We start from the raw sequence: 16,514 nt of genomic DNA, 5'->3' as shown, positions 1-16,514 counted from the left end.
AAACTCACACGCAACAGGATAAATCACAGTTGCCAGTTAACATAATTGCTAATATCCATCCATCATCCAACCTGCTATATCCTAACTACAGGGACACGGGGGTCTGCTGGAGCCAATCCCAGCCAACACAGGGTGCAAGGCAGGAAACAAACACAGGGCAGGGCGCTAGCCCACCACAGGGCACACACACACACACACACCAAGCACACCCTAGGGACAATTTAGAATCGCCAATGCACCTAAAATGCATGTCTTTGGACTGTGGGAGGAAACCGGAGTACCTGGAAGAAATCCACGCAGACAGGGGGAGAACATGCAAACTCCACGAAGGCAGGACCTGGGAAGCGAACCCGGGTCTCCTAACTGCGAGGAAGCAGCGCTACCCACTGCACTACTGTGCCACCCCAACTACAATGTTTTGAAACTACAAAACATTCATTTATCGGACAATGATTAGCATTACTGTGTCGTAGACTAAGCATTATGAGTTCAAATCCTTTGCTTAAACTTTGTGTACAGTGAACAAACACAGGTCTTTCCGAGTTCTTCTACATATTGAAAAGGCATGCAGATTAATCAGCGAGTTTATATTAGGCCAGTGGCTGTGACTGGAGCATAAGAAAGAATGTACTGCATACAGGGTTGTCTCCCTGCATTGTGAATGTTATGTTAATGATTTAGCATAGGCTACTTCATGTAACGTACAGAATACCAAATTAATAACACCAAAATAATATAATGACGTAATGATGTAACCATTAACTTTCTAATTTTTGAGCATATTTTAATTCAGGCTGGTGTGTGTGACTTGGGCATATGAAAGACTGCACTCCATACAATGTTGTTTTAATGCCTTGTGCCCACTGCTGTCATATAATGACAGCCATGACGTATCTCTTACTTTTCTAATTTTGAGAATCCATCCATTTTTTTGTGCTGCCTTATCCAATTATTTGTAAGGAGCAAAGGCCTAGTTCTATAGTATATTAATGCAAAATTGCTTCTAGTGTACAAACTCCATTCATCTATTCAGAAAGCAAATGGGCATCAGGAGAGCAAAAAGAAAAGGAAAGGTTCTATTTTCCCGTATGAAGCCACAGAATATAGAATGGAATGGTAGTAGAAGTTTGGGCAGAACTGATTTATTTGGTATCATACCCACCTAAATGAAAATAGTTCATCCCACTCCAAATGGCTCCTGCACAGAAACAGTCTCAATCTTGCCTGCAGTACAATAATAAAATGTTTTGCTGTCAAGTATTAAGTCAGCTGCCTGCTACAATTCATGGTCCTAGGTTATAGAAGAATTTTATGACAATTTCCAAGAATATTATCAAATACAGATTATGCAGAGACTCCAGTATTCTAATTTGAATCTCAGTGTAGTCACTACAGTATTTGCAGAGTTTGAAAGTTTTCTCCATGTCAACCTAATGCAAATGAGAAGTGACAATTCCAATTTGGCACTGCAGTGGACTAGTGTCTCATCCATGGTTGGTTATTGCTGGGAAAGGCTCTGCTTCTCTGCAATCATGAATTAATTTTCCAAAATGGCACTTGGAAAAGAATGTAAAGCTTCTTAAACTCAAGAGTGGTTTCAATAGCCATTATGCAAAAAGAATGTGTGGCAAAAAGCAAGCATTACTGTTGACTAGAAGGACGTCGTAAAAATCATTAGACATGGTGTTTTTAGTGGAGTGAAGTAGGTTTTGATCCATCAGGAAGTTTTGTCGTTTTGTCTATATGAAACTTTGCATCTGACCCTCACCTCTAATGCTGTTTTCTACTTTCTCTCTGGATATTTAAATTCTGTGCAGTGAAGAGCACTATGCAAAAATTGAACTGAATTGAGAAAGGGTCTTGTTTTATAGCTCATATAGCCTTTAGTATTCCCAGTACAAGCTAATATACTTTTACAAGTGCAGACATGCTGCTAAATCTATGCATAAATATGGAAAAAAATATCTGCAAATCCATTTAAAGCATACATTACATTAGTGAGCTACTAATTACTGATTATATTTGTTGCAGCAAGAAGACATTGGAGTTTAACCCAGGATATTGTATCATTGAGGCAGCAGTTCTAACAAATGCAACTCCATACCAGTTTTTCATGTAACAGTAAGATACATGGGAAGCTATATGTTGCTATTTGCCACTATACATCAAACACAAGTGCGGAAGTTATGCTGCAAAACTCCATTAAGCATGGTGTGACATGGTACAACTAAGTATGTTGGAGTTCTGTGCTTGCCACGCCATTTGTTCTTTTTCACAGATATCTGTTTACTTTTAGTACCAGTATAAGAAGAAAAACAAGGCTCCTTTTAGACAAGCTACAACTGTAAGCAGTCAGCCTCTGTCACTGCAGTTCACAACTACTGGTATTTGGCTGACAACATCCAGAAACGTGTGAGATGCAATAGCAGATTGAAAATATCTTTGTGAATATCACAGCTAAAAATGATGCTAGATTCAACCCTTGTGTTTTTAACACTTTCTAATATTTTATTATCTTTTTTAAATACCTGAACTTATTTTTCTTTCCAGAACAAAGAAACACACACACACACAGCCCCTATGACACACCATGTCTTTTTTGACCCAATTAAACAGTGTTACGTTTCATTACCTTTACAATGATTTGTTTTTTTCTCTCTCTCTCTCATGTGCTGGCTGTTTACCCCTTTGTCTTTCACACCTGAGCAGCTCCTTGCTCCACCCCTTGAAGTGTCTCTGGAATACAGGAGCACTGTATGTTTTACAGATATGGGATGCAGACTTCATTTATACACATATTTATTAAACACTGTGATTACTAGAATCCTTTCAGAAACTCTATGCTTGTACAATATATATTCTGTGTGCTTTGACCAAATATTATATTAATATTTCACAAGGAAAGTAAGATACTTAATGGTTAACAAAAAAAAAAAAAAACTTCAGTCAGCAAGTTGATAACGGATACCAGCATTTCATCACATTGTCTCTTAAAACGTGACAGATTCATTATTGGAAAGAAAAGACTGAACAGTATGTTTAGCACTTCCACTTCTAGCAGAGAAATACCACAATTCACAAGGACTCCCAGCACTTCCATAAATAAGAATCTTTGGAAGGGTAGCTTAGTTAATCACAATTCCATATACACCATGGAAGTGATCCCATGGGACTATGAAGCTTGCTGGTTTAAAGTACTGCACAAGGGCATCAAGGTTGGACTAGGGTTCCATTGAGTATAGCCTAAACCTGTGTGCAGAAAACGGATTACAGATGTGCAACATTTTAATCAAATCAAACCAAATGGCCTAAAAACAGTGACTAAAATTAATAATTAATGCACACTGAAAGTGTCAAGACTTTTTCATGAGTGTATGGATTCAAAAGGTTGTGTTAGAATATACAATTAAATACATTACATTCATTACACTTTTTTTTTTGTTAGTGCAGTAGTTGCCTTGTAACAAAACTAACCAGAGAAATGAATGAGTTAAACAGGCAGTTTTAAAAGAAAATTCCTTTGAATAATCAGTAGGAGTGCCCTGAGGTACGGCTGATCCTGGACCAGCAGTTAGAGATGAGCTAGCTGGTGAATGAGCTAGCTGGTAGGACAGTAATACACAGTGAAAGAAGAACTAATAACACTGTTTTTTTCTCCTCACCACCATGTACATTCCTCTGATAAATCACTCATTTCAGCATGGAGTTTAATTTCTATTAGCCACTTTTCATGGACAATAAAGTTTCAGTCTTGAGATAAAATTAAACTTTTGCCCTAGAAGGTAAAGTTAAACTCAATAACTGTTCACTATAAGGCATCCTTCAACAATGAATGTTTCAACTAAATATAACCCTTAAAATAACCACATCCTATAAAATGTCTTTTTTAAACAGATCGTGTGAGTATGATTAGAAAATAGCAACTGGACAGTATCTAACTGAGCACCAATCAAGGAAGTGTTACTATCATAAAAGCCAAACTATCCAAACACTGACTGTAGGAAAGACAAGAAAAGATTGTTGAGCCGAAGTGTAAAAAAAAAGTTGGCTTAAAACAACAAAAGTCTGACCAACAAATGGTAACACTCTGATGAGATGCAATGGTCCATATAACTATCCAATGGCAAGGAAATGGGGTAATGAGTACATCAGGTAAGTTGATTTGTGGACCTTTTACTACACTTTCTTCATTTGAGTCTTTAACTCTCTTATTTACAAAAGAAGAGAGGTCTGAATATGAATATACATCCATCCATCCATCCATTTTCCAACCCGTTGAATCCGAACACAGGGTCACGGGGGTCTGCTGGAGCCAATCCCAGCCAACACAGGGCACAAGGCAGGAAACAATCCTGGGCAGGGTGCCAACCCACCACAGGACACACACAAACACACCCACACACCAAGCACACACTAGGGCCAATTTAGAATCGCCAATCCACCTAACCTGCATGTCTTTGGACTGTGGGAGGAAACCGGAGCCCCCGGAGGAAACCCACGCAGACACGGGGAGAACATGCAAACTCCACGCAGGGAGGACCCGGGAATCGAACCCAGGTCCCCAGATCGCCCAACTGCGAGGCAGCAGCGCTACCCACTGCGCCACCGTGCCGCCCTATGAATATACTGTATACTGCTCAAAAAATTAAAGGAACACATTTTAATCAGAGTATAGCATCAAGTCAATGAAACTTCTGGGATATTGATCTGGTCAGTTAAGTAGCAGAGGGGGTTACATGAGACGATACCTGGACCCCACAGAGGTTGCACAGGTAGTCCAACTTCTCCAAGATGTCACACGTGCCATTGCCAGAAGGTCTGCTGTGTCACCCAGCACAGTCTCAAGGGCATGGAGGAAATTCCAGGAGACAGGCAGAGCAGTAAAAGGTCCTTAACCCATCAGCAGGACCGGTATCTGCTCCTTTGGGCAAGGAGGAAACGGGAAGAGCACTGCCAAAGGCCCTAAAAAATGACCTCCAGCAAGCCACTGGTGTGAATGTCTCTTACCAAACAATCAGGCACAGACTTCATGAGGGTGGCATGAGGGCCCGACATCCTCTAGTGGGCCCTGTGCTCACTGCCTGGCACTGTGGAACTTGATTGGCATTTGCCATAGAATACCAGAATTGGCAGGTCCACCACTGGTGCCCTGTGCTTTTCACAGATAAGAGAAGGTTCACCCTGAGCACATGTGACAGACGTGAAAGGGTCTGGAGAAGCCTTGGAGAACATTATGCTGCCTGTAACATCATTCAGCATAACCGGTAGTGGGTCAGTGATGGTCTAGGGAGGCATATCCAGGCTAAACAATGGCACCTTGACTGCCATTAGGTATCGGGATGAAATCCTTGGACCCATTGTCAGACCCTATGCTGGTACACAACAATAGATAGATAGATAGATAGATAGATAGATAGATAGATAGATAGATAGATAGATAGATAGATAGATAGATAGATAGATAGATAGATAGATAGATAGATAGATAGATAGATAGATAGATAGATAGATAGATAGATAGATAGATAGATAGACTGGGATTTGGTGGGTTAGGTTCTGTCTGTAATGTTTGTTTATTGTTATAAAACATGTTATTTGTTTTTGAGTTCATAAAAAGTTGATGACATAAATAAGTAATTCTTAAGATACTTACTACATCTTATCCAAATGTTTATATATTTCTACCAACATCTTAGGTGTTTTGCTCAAAGACCTTCCTTCACTGCTGGTGGATGGATGGAATATTTAGGGATAAAAGTACAGTGTATGATTTATATTATATATATATATAATATATATATATATTATATATATATATATATATATATATATATATATATATATATACATATACACACACACACACACACACAAGGTCTGGTTTTAATTTAATAAAATTAGAGGTTTAAAATTACTACAAAAAACAACAGGCAACATAGTGGCACAGTGGTTAATCCTTGCTGCCTCATAGACTCAGGTTCCTATAATCAGAATCCTGGCCCAAGAATGACCTGTTTGTAGTATATTCATTCTCTCCACATGTCCTCCTTCATCCCAGTGATATGTAGTTAGGTTAATTAGCAATTGAAAACTGGTCTGGTGTGAAAAAAATATGGGGGTTTGCATGTATAGGCCCTGTGATGACTCTGGTTACTATCTTGCATCCAGTGATTCCAGGATAGATACAGACTCCTGATTTGTATAAGCCAGTTGGAAAATCAATGGGTAGTTGGACAATAAGATAACTGAAGAGCCCATGGAACAGAGACCAGGAGTGTATTTTTTAAGTTAAATAAAAAATACATTTGGGAAATGATTTGGATGTGAGACTAAACTAACAGCTTTTAGCCAAGCAGAACTTTCACCTCTTATTAAGGAACAATGTCCATTAACCTGCTCTTCACACATTTATATATTCTAAAAAGCAAGGCCAATGAGTTGTACTTCAACCATTAAAGTATGTGAGGATATTTTCCACTTAGCTGTTTATGAAATAAGCAAAGTAAGCTTGGCCAAAAAAAAAGTCAAATTATCCTTACACAGGCTGATTATTATTTAAATGAGGCTCTCCAAAAGCTGTGTATATGCTCATAAATAAAAGTGATTGCAACAAAATATAAAAGTAAGAGTCCTGACACACTGTAGCTGTCCACAGAAAAGTGATTTGCCCCAGAAAAACATAATACAGTATACAGTAATCTTTGTCAGGGACAGTTTACATGGTCCTGAATGCATACTGCTAAGCAGCAGACACATCTTTGAAGGTATAATTCTAATAAAAATACTTTATTATCTGAACCTGCTATTTCCAAATACAGGGGTCTTGGAACTCTGGAATCAAGAGGCACAAGACAGGAACAAACTCTGAACAGAGAGAAAGTTCATCTAAGGGAAAGGAAAAATAATAGTGAGGAAATATGTGGAGTATTCACATGAAAATGATCCTGCTGCAGTAGCATTGAATTTCTCCAGACACTGCGACAATCAATCATCTTGGGACTAATGAATGGCAAGAGTGCTGAGGCACAGAGAAGTACAAACTATAATTCTTTATTGGCAGCTAGACTATTATGTGCTGCTGTTCTTCCAAAACTTTACTTCAAGTTAGTAGCAATTACTAACGGATGTTTTGTGTTCAATAGCATATTTTCTACAATTACTATTTTTTTTTTTATAAAACTGTTGGTATCTGATGTGCAAAGCTCCTTTCAGATATGATTAAATTTGAAGAGATATATTGAGATATCAAGTAATTTAAAACCTGCCTTCGCTCTTTTTATTGTTTTTAGTTTCTGTATTGAACTTAATCTTTTTATATCCCAGTGAAAATTTTGTTCCATCATAGTCATCTATCTTTATTTCTCCGGAAGAATAAATTGCTTCCCCAGGAATTAAATTTCCATGAATATCTGGTAATGACAAATGTTCACATGCTATTTTATTAAATAGTGGCATGATGTATAGTGTGACAGCTCCAATTAGGCACAAATCCTAATTTAATCTCAATAATTTAATTTAATAATTTAATCTTTTCTCAACAACATCAAAAGCATAAAAAGATGTTGTTGCAATGCTTAGCTTGTAGGCCTCTGCATCTGGTGTGCAACTCTATAAATAAATAGTAACAGTAAAATCCCAGATGGATAGCATGAGTGTTCTTGAGATGGTATTATAAAAATAATCGGCAGTATCACCAAGGGGTGCACACCTTTCAATGTTGCTTTTTTTGGCAACCAGGAACTTTACAAACAAGACTCACATTATAAACAATAAACAGAAAGGCCAAACACATCAAAGGGTACTCATTAAGCTCATTCATTTTAAGTTGCCTGACACCTCACTGCAAATACATTCATTATTCTTTAGACCACACTTTTACCTTTACAAGGTTTCAAAATGCATTTTTTTGACAGTTTTGAACTTTAGACATTGGACAGAGTGACACTGCAGAGCAGATTCACAAAGTTCATTTTACATGCATACCTGAGAAGAAACTGGAGGAAACATACAGAGACAAAAAGAAAATGTGTGAGTATTGAATTAACAGTGACCTGGTTGAACAAGGGGCGGCACGGTGGCGCAGTGGGTAGCGCTGCTGCCTCGCAGTTGGGGGATCTGGGGACCCGGGTTCGCTTCCCGGGTCCTCCCTGCGTGGAGTTTGCATGTTCTCCCCGTGTCTGCGTGGGTTTCCTCCGGGCGCTCCGGTTTCCTCCCACAGTCCAAAGACATGCAGGTTAGGTGGATTGGCGATTCTAAATTGGCCCTAGTGTGTGCTTGGTGTGTGGGTGTGTTTGTGTGTGTCCTGCGGTGGGTTGGCACCCTGCCCGGGATTGGTTCCAGCAGACCCCCGTGACCCTGTAGTTAGGATTCAGCGGGTTGGACAATGGATGGATGGATGGTTGAACAAGAATAACAAGCATGCAAAAATAAGAAAAAAAAATTCTAATTGACTGGTGTGGCTGAGTGAAACTTACTTCATTTTACAACTAGTTGTACACCCAGTCATCACTGCAATCACCTACAGTATGTGTTAAGTGTAGATAAATCAAAGGCATGGACTTTATATCAAATCATTATAAAAAAGTCATTTAAAATTGCTGCTTTCTAAGATTTCCTGTGGAGCATGCAGTCAGTATCCATCAGTCACACAATTTGCAAGGATACTGGGCTTCTGAGCAGTGTTGATGTTGCTCAGTTCAGAATATTTTAATTTGAAAGGGTTTTCTACTGGCTTGCAGTATTATACTCTTTAAGCAAGAAACTTTATGTTTTTGCACTCCTTGTTTTGGTTTCTTTATTATTCTTTGAGTCTACATGGCTTTTCACTGTGTGCAGAGTTTTCCATTTGTCATGAGCATGGGAGATAGCTTCAGGACTCTGGTGATGGTAATTACCCGCCGAACCAGAGGTTGGCATTCTTTTGCAGAGCAGAAGACTGGCAGCCGCTCCACCACAGACATCACCATTGTCCCACCTCCTGGGCCTGCCCCTTACTGCCGAGTGACTGTATAACTAAGGAACCGGCCATCTTGTTCTAAGTTCTGTTCTGAACTCGTGTCTGGAAAAATGTCTTCACAAATTATTGCATGTTGTATTTGTGTGCATTCTTTCAAATTATACAACACCACCAAGGTGGTGCCCTAAATTTTTTACTTTGTTCTGTCTCATTTTCAAGCAGTCTATTCAACGACAGAATGTGTCATTAGAAATAAATCTAAATCTGTTCACATAATAACACCCTCATACTGCAATATTTTGTGTTATAAAGATAGCTAATTACAAGGTAATAAAGTTTGTATGATCCACTGTTAAGGAAAAAAGTAGATAGCACAAGCGGCTATGAGGGGATTAGAAAACATAAACCAGGATATGATCAGGTAAGAGGAGGATCAAAGTCAGTGCTGTACTGGGGTCAAAAGCCAAAAAGACAAAAAGAGTATTGATGTGTCAAAGCCTTAAATTGTAAAGCAAACACGAAAGTCAAAGATGAAAACAAGGTCAAAACCAAAGAAGCCTGATACTAGGCCTACATGATAAGGAAACTAATGAAGGTTTTTAGAAAAAGTATATCTACAGAAAAATGCAATAAGTAAAGGGACATCAAGACCAATGACATACACAATAGCGGTGCCTAAAAAATTACATTGTGTAAAACTAAAACATAACACAAGATAAAAAAAATTCATTGAAAAGCTAAGCACACGAAAACTAACTAATTTAACTGTTTCAGCATGCTAGCATTTACGCAAAACTAATTCAACTTTATACCGTATGTAAAAAATTTCAATAGAACAATATTTATGCCGTTCACATATAACGTATAGTAAAATGAGCACTGCATTATCCACACTGATAAATTCATATTTTAAACATGAGAATAGGTTGGGACAAAACATTTATTTGTTAGTGTGAAAATTCAACTGTTTGGGTGAGGGCGTCAGTAAAATGGCATTCTGTGAGTCTGATCACTTTGATCACTGAAGACTGCGCTACATTTACTTTATAAAGACTTACGATATTACTACTAGATGTAACAATGTGCTGCATCCCTGAATTATATAAAAGGGACTTGCACATGGAAATACCCACCACTCATCACTTACTATCTACTGCTGAGATGCTAAAATATGACAACAAAAGTTTAAGTTCCTGTGGTGGGTTGGCGCCCTGCCCGGGATTGGTTCCCTGCCTTGCGCCCTGTTTTGGCTGGGATTGGCTCCAGCAGACCCCTGTGACCCTGTGTTCAGATTCAGCGGGTTGGAAAATGGATGGATGAAGTTTAAGTACTACAATAATATTTGCATGAGTTGCTAACAGAGACTGAGATACTATTCTATCCAGAGATCTTACCAACAAAGAAGAAAAAAATTAAGCAAACACATGAAACAATTAAAAAAAACTTATTTGTAAGTGTAACATCATTGACAATCATTTATCCATTTTTTAAATTGGTATTTTCTCAGAACTATTAACTTATTAAAAATACAATAACATTAAACAAAAATGTGTGAACTTTAGATAATAACCAAATGTGCAAATGTAAAATACAACACAACAAACATTGACAAAGTAATTTTTACTTAACTTCAGACTGAACTAAACTGAAATAAAAATCACCTAATTCAGTCTTTTCTCATAGCTTATTCCTTACTGTTTTTAAACCAGCCTAGTAGCAGCTACCCTCTTGAACCTCTATGGTATCATTATACTTATACTTACTTTACTATTTATATAAAGGCGACAAAAAATATAAAAAGTATTCCAAATGAAGCCACAAATAGCAGAGTACAAACTTCATTTTCAATCCTGTAAATGAAAAACAATCAATACCTAATGCATATTAGTTTCATACTGAATACCAAGATTATTCGAAAACAAGCAATTTCAACCAGTTTTTTAACATTATACTTTTCAAACCAGCTGCATCAGAAAATCAGTTTGTCATGTTGGTGAGAGATTTTCCATTGTGAGATTGATGTTTGCAATAGAATACAAAGAAGATATTAGCTGGTGTCGCAGGAGGCTGGGGGCCAGACCCAGCCGGAATGCCTGGAAGGACCGGGAGGCAGTGTGTACATCCCCCGGGCCACGAGGGGGCAACCACCCTGAATAAGGAGGGGACCATGGAGACCGAGCCAGGAGTCTCAAACCTATAGGAGCCCGTGGCCACCGCCAGGGGGCACCCCGAGCGTCGTGGAGCCCGGAAAACCTGCACTTCCGCCACACCTGGGAAGGTGGAGGAAGGACCTTCCAGGGATGCCCGGAGTGCTTCCGGGTGCAAGGGCAGCACTTCCGCCACACCAGGAAGTGCTGCCGGAAGAGTATCATCAGGCACCTGGAGCACAGCCGGGTGGAAATAAAAGGGGCTGCCTTCCTACAATCAGGGAGCTAGAGTTGGGAGCGGGAGCAGGACAAAGCTCCCGGGAAGAGAGGAAAGGCAGCCCACGGAGACTGAGACAGAAGCCCGTGAGGAGGGTGATTGGTGCTGGGAACACTGTTTGCTGTGTGAGACTTATTAGCTTTAATATACGTGTGTTTTATAAAGTGTTGGTGTCTGTCTGGTGATGTTCGGACCCGTGTCTCACAATGGTTATACACTTACTGAAAAGTAAGGTTTAATGGACAAGTAAAATTAATTCAATCCCTGATTATATAAATGTACTAAATGTCTTCCCTCCATTTTTATATTTGTCACTACTTTATGGTTACCTTTGTGGAGCCAAATTTGCTAACTGAAGATTAGTCAATTATTTCATAATTCCTATGAATTAGCCTTTGGAATTCTGTTTTCAAGGTGTCTCAAATAAACAATGGACTTTGTTACTTATGCCTATACCAGTCCTAAATTTGCATTTGAAATGGACTGAACATAACTGCAGCTCTAGACTGCATAACATTTGCTCCCTTACTATTCAAATATGTGCTGTACAGTATGTGCTTTTAATGCATTAGTTACATTTTAGTTGTTATACAAATCACCATTACTTTAGCTTCAAAAATCCAACAAATGATACAAATGTATCATTTTATCAGCATTGTAGACTAGCCACAAGTACAAAGTTTGTTGCTTGGTCTGATACTTGTCCGGATTTGCTGCTACAGTTCTAGCTGGTACTTCCTGTGTTGAGTTTCCTTTATTTTTCATCCCACATTCCAGACATGCAGATTAGATTATTTGAAGACTTTAAATTAGCCATATATGACTTCCCACACCATGCAAGGTGGGTCCTGCATCATACTGAGAACAGCCAGATAAGCACCTGCTCCCTGCGAATCTAAATTGAATAAGCCAGTTAGAAAATGAATGAATGATTGGACAGACAACTGTAGATTTGTTCATTAAAATCAAAGTACAAATGCACAGTCTCCATTCCTATCTTATAGCAATGTATGATAGTTTAATAAAATAAAAACGTATGCATTTTAACTCTCTCAATTCCAATGTGTGACAAAGAAGATAAAATGTTTGCAACTTACCACTGATTGGTCACATCATCACATTCACAAACCATGCAAAAATATCATATTTTATTTCTGGACAATAACACTTGATAGTGTTTTTTGTCTTGATAGAGCAGCGGGATGTTTAAATAAAAGGCATGAGTACCAAAATGAAACATAAACTTTCATATGTAAGCAAAACTTGTTCAACATTATTCAGTTCTCCAATATCTAATCTTTATATATAATACACTACTGTGGCTGTTCGTTTGTCTGTCCAGGATTTTAAATCACCTGTAGCTCACAAACCGTTTGTCCTAGTCACCTGAAATTTGGTACACATATACTAAGTGACGTCTACTATCCGCTTTCGGGGTGATGATTGACCTCCAAGGTTATTCCTCTTTATATTTTTATTTTATTTTATTGTAGAATCAACTCTCAGCAGTGGCCAGCAGGGCAGCCATGCAGCGCATGCATACGGCGCCGATCTCATTCCTGCCACCTTCGCCGTCATTTCTCCTACCTCTTCATATCTTAAATCATTCTTGAGGCAGATTGAAGACTTAGGTGTCAGCTTAAGTGAAAAATTAAAGAAAACATACTAAGTAATTGCAATACAAACACTGATTTAATCAGTTTTAATGCAAAAAGATGCTGATGAAGGAAAAGAAGAAGCGGGCCGCTAGGGTGGAGAAAAGAAGAGCAAGGATGCAGCAAGCGCATCAACCTCTGAGCAAACGAATGGTAAACATACAGAGAAAGAGTATGAAAATTATGAATGTTCAAGTCAAGTGCATTCACTGCACGTTATCGTGCAGTATGCCGTTACTGGTATATAATAAAATACTAAGGTAGGTGTGTGTGTGTCTAATCCCTCAAAACAAACTAAATGGTCAGTTTTGCTGTGGTTGCTCAGTCAAATGTGATTGAGACAGGGAATGCCAGGAAAGTAATGACATAGGAGTATCACTGAGACTCACCTTCAAAGACAGGAAGTATTTGCAAGAATACAATGTTTTCACAGTGGGTAATGGGGTCCTGTCCCCCATTTGTTCAAGTCAAAGAGCAGTCAAGAGGCAAGCAAGGCGCCTTGAAATGACAAAGCCTAAGAAGCAAGCTTTATTGGAATGTATTTGAGAGAGGGAGCACCAGGCAAGAGAGGGTGAAACAGAGAACAGAGAAAAAGTATAGGAGGAATACTGAGGGAGCACACAAGGCAAAAGATATCAAATAAATTTCAATTAATTTTATTACACGTCTTTAAGTAACACAGCTACATGATACATATTTCCCATTAATTAACAAAAAGGAGGAAATACCCTGTGATTCTTTCCATCTTCTTACTTTTTATGCTAAGGATATTTACCTTTTTCTTTTTGTTGCAATGTGTCATTGCCGCACAGTCCAGACAGTGCCTGGTAAACCATGGATTGAATTTAACAAGATTCAGAATGTTATAGTATGTAACAGTAGCTACCTTAGTACTGACCCCTGTAGGACTCCACTTAAGACATGTAATTCACAACGCCAGCATCACACTATATATCATTTTTCTGTATTTAAGCCAAATCTGCACTCATCCACTCACATTATCCAGAACCTCTTCCATTTGTAGCAATTGTGTTTTGATATTTCAATAAGTTGTTGAAGAGGTGAACCAATTACGATTGTACAATATGCAGATCACATAACACAGATACATATGTTATCGCTTATACTGCAGAGTGAATGGAAGAGAAGTGAAAAAGAGAGTGCAGGCAGGGTGGAATGGGTGGAGAAGAGTGTCAGGAGTAATTTTTGACAGATGGGTATCAGCAAGAGTGAAATGGATGGTCTACAGGACAGTAGTGAGATCAGATATGTTATATGTTTTGGAGATTGTGGCACTAACCCAAAAACAGGAGACAGAGCTAGAGGTGGCAGAGTTAAAGATGTTAAGATTTGCATTGGGTGTGACGAGGATGGACAGGATTAGAAATGAGTACATTAGAGGGTCAGCTCAGGTTGGATGGTATGGATAGATAGGTGAGAGTGTGTTGGTTTGGATATGTGCAGAGGAGAGATGCTGGGTATATTGGGAAAAGGATGCTAAGGATAGAGCTGCCAGGCAAGAGGAAAAGAGGAAGGCCTAATAGAAGGTTTATGGATGTGGTGAGTGAGGATATGCAGTTGGTGTGTGTAACAGAGCAGGATACATAGGACAGAAAGATATGGAAAAAGATAATCTGTTATGGCATCCCCTAACGGGAGCAGCCAAAAGAAGAAGAAGAATACTGCAGAGTGAATACTGTGACATCCCTTGTGCCATAGGCTCAGAGTACATTACTGTACATTACTATTTATAGTTGCTGAATTAACACTGGCTGGATCTTTTGGAAATTAACACAATATATACATATGTATTTATAGGCATTTACATACACATAAAGCATGTGTTAAATACTATTTCATACTTTGTTATGCACTATATAGCTGAATGTCAAAGAATTGCAAAAGAGAACTGTATTATGTATGTAAATGTGTAAAGCTTTATAAACCTGTAAATTGAACTAAATAAAAGTAAAATGCATTAAATGATTATGCTAAGAGATATTTAACACATTAAAAGTTACACATATATAGAAGAAATTTTCTATTGTTAGTAATTATCACTATTTACTGGGAAAACTATGCATTACATGCCTCCATGAAATTATACAAATTTAAACTGTTGACCAATCCTTTATTCACCAACAGAATGAAAGAACATAGAAAGAACAGAATGAAAGGAGAGCATTAAATATATTTACACCACACCCAACATACTTTACTCTAACAGAACTGACATTATCCAGACCTCCATTATGACAGCCTTTTGGTTTTCTGAAGAAGCTGGTGTTCTTTCTCTAAGTAATAAGTGTCTGACTTGTTGCACTGGCGACAAATACATTCCTGTATCCGGCATGCATATTAGCATTGGTTGATGGGGTAGGAAATCAATTTTAAGAAAATCATAAGTGTTTCAAAAATCCTCAGGCAGAAATCCAGCCTCCAAGAAAATATTCACACATTAGATAAGAAAACAGTGTGCTTCAGTACAAACACCTTTAAAGATTCTACAGTCATAATCATACATTTTTATGAATGTATTATTAAAATGTAGTTAATATCTGAATAAAGCAAATCTCCTCTTGACACAAAAAAAGAAAAGAAAGCAGTACCAAAGTCTATGATCTGACATTACTAAAAGAAATCTTTAATTTTATTTTTTCTTATGCAATTAAAGTGAGCCAAAGAAAGAGGGGTTTATGCAAGGTGGTATAATCAGACACAATGGGATTCAGTATCAATGAGCAGAAGGGGAGCCTGCCACATTGGTTGAAATGGGTGCAGCAGGGAAGAGATTGTAATGAAAGATGATATAAACAAGCCAACATCTGACAGATGCACTGAAGGACTAACAGGTATATGGCAGAGTTTGTAATTAGCCATCGTACTACTTATTATTATTATTTTTTTTTTTTTACTTTAGTTAGCAGTGGTAGACACAGGCAAGTGAATAAGTAAATAATCATGTGGTGTATCAGTGTATAGTACTCAGCAAGTAGGTTTTCATAATGAGATGGAATTAGGGTATGAAAAGGTTTACTTGATAAATCAGCTATTAACACTCACATCAGGAACAGTCAGCACTAGTAAGAGGGAGACAGTGTTAAGTGTTCATTAGTAGGAAGGAGCAAAACCAGTGTAGGCGGAAACACATAGCTTGAAAGTAAGCAATACATATTTCAATAGGAAACAATAGTATGAAATGGAAGCGCAACAATAAAAATAATTGCTCTCCATTTGAAGTATTTATATTTTTTTAGTAATCTGTTAGTGCTAAATAGAAATTCTGTAGTTTTCTTTGGATTTTATACATAGGGTTTCAAGAACTGCAAGTGTAAGTGAACAAATAGAAACAGAGGCAATGCATACATCAGGTAAACTGATTTTATTTATTTATTTATTGTACTAGAGAATGATGCATTTTATTTATTTATTATTTATTCTTATTTATTGTGGCACCACAGACTGATGACATGTTTGCA

The 16,514-nt window shown here is 38.0% G+C and overlaps 1 protein-coding gene across 1 annotated transcript in view; it reads right to left on the bottom strand.

Annotated features, from left to right (window-relative positions):
* Positions 1 to 16,514, bottom strand: part of reps2 (RALBP1 associated Eps domain containing 2) — a 241,800-nt gene that overhangs the window by 199,494 nt on the left and 25,792 nt on the right.

This window comes from Erpetoichthys calabaricus, chromosome 4, assembly GCF_900747795.2.
Source record: "Erpetoichthys calabaricus chromosome 4, fErpCal1.3, whole genome shotgun sequence".
Classification (NCBI taxonomy): domain Eukaryota; kingdom Metazoa; phylum Chordata; class Cladistia; order Polypteriformes; family Polypteridae; genus Erpetoichthys; species Erpetoichthys calabaricus.
The sequence above is the reverse complement of the archived record's forward strand: the minus strand, read 5'-3'. Positions and strand labels throughout refer to the sequence as shown.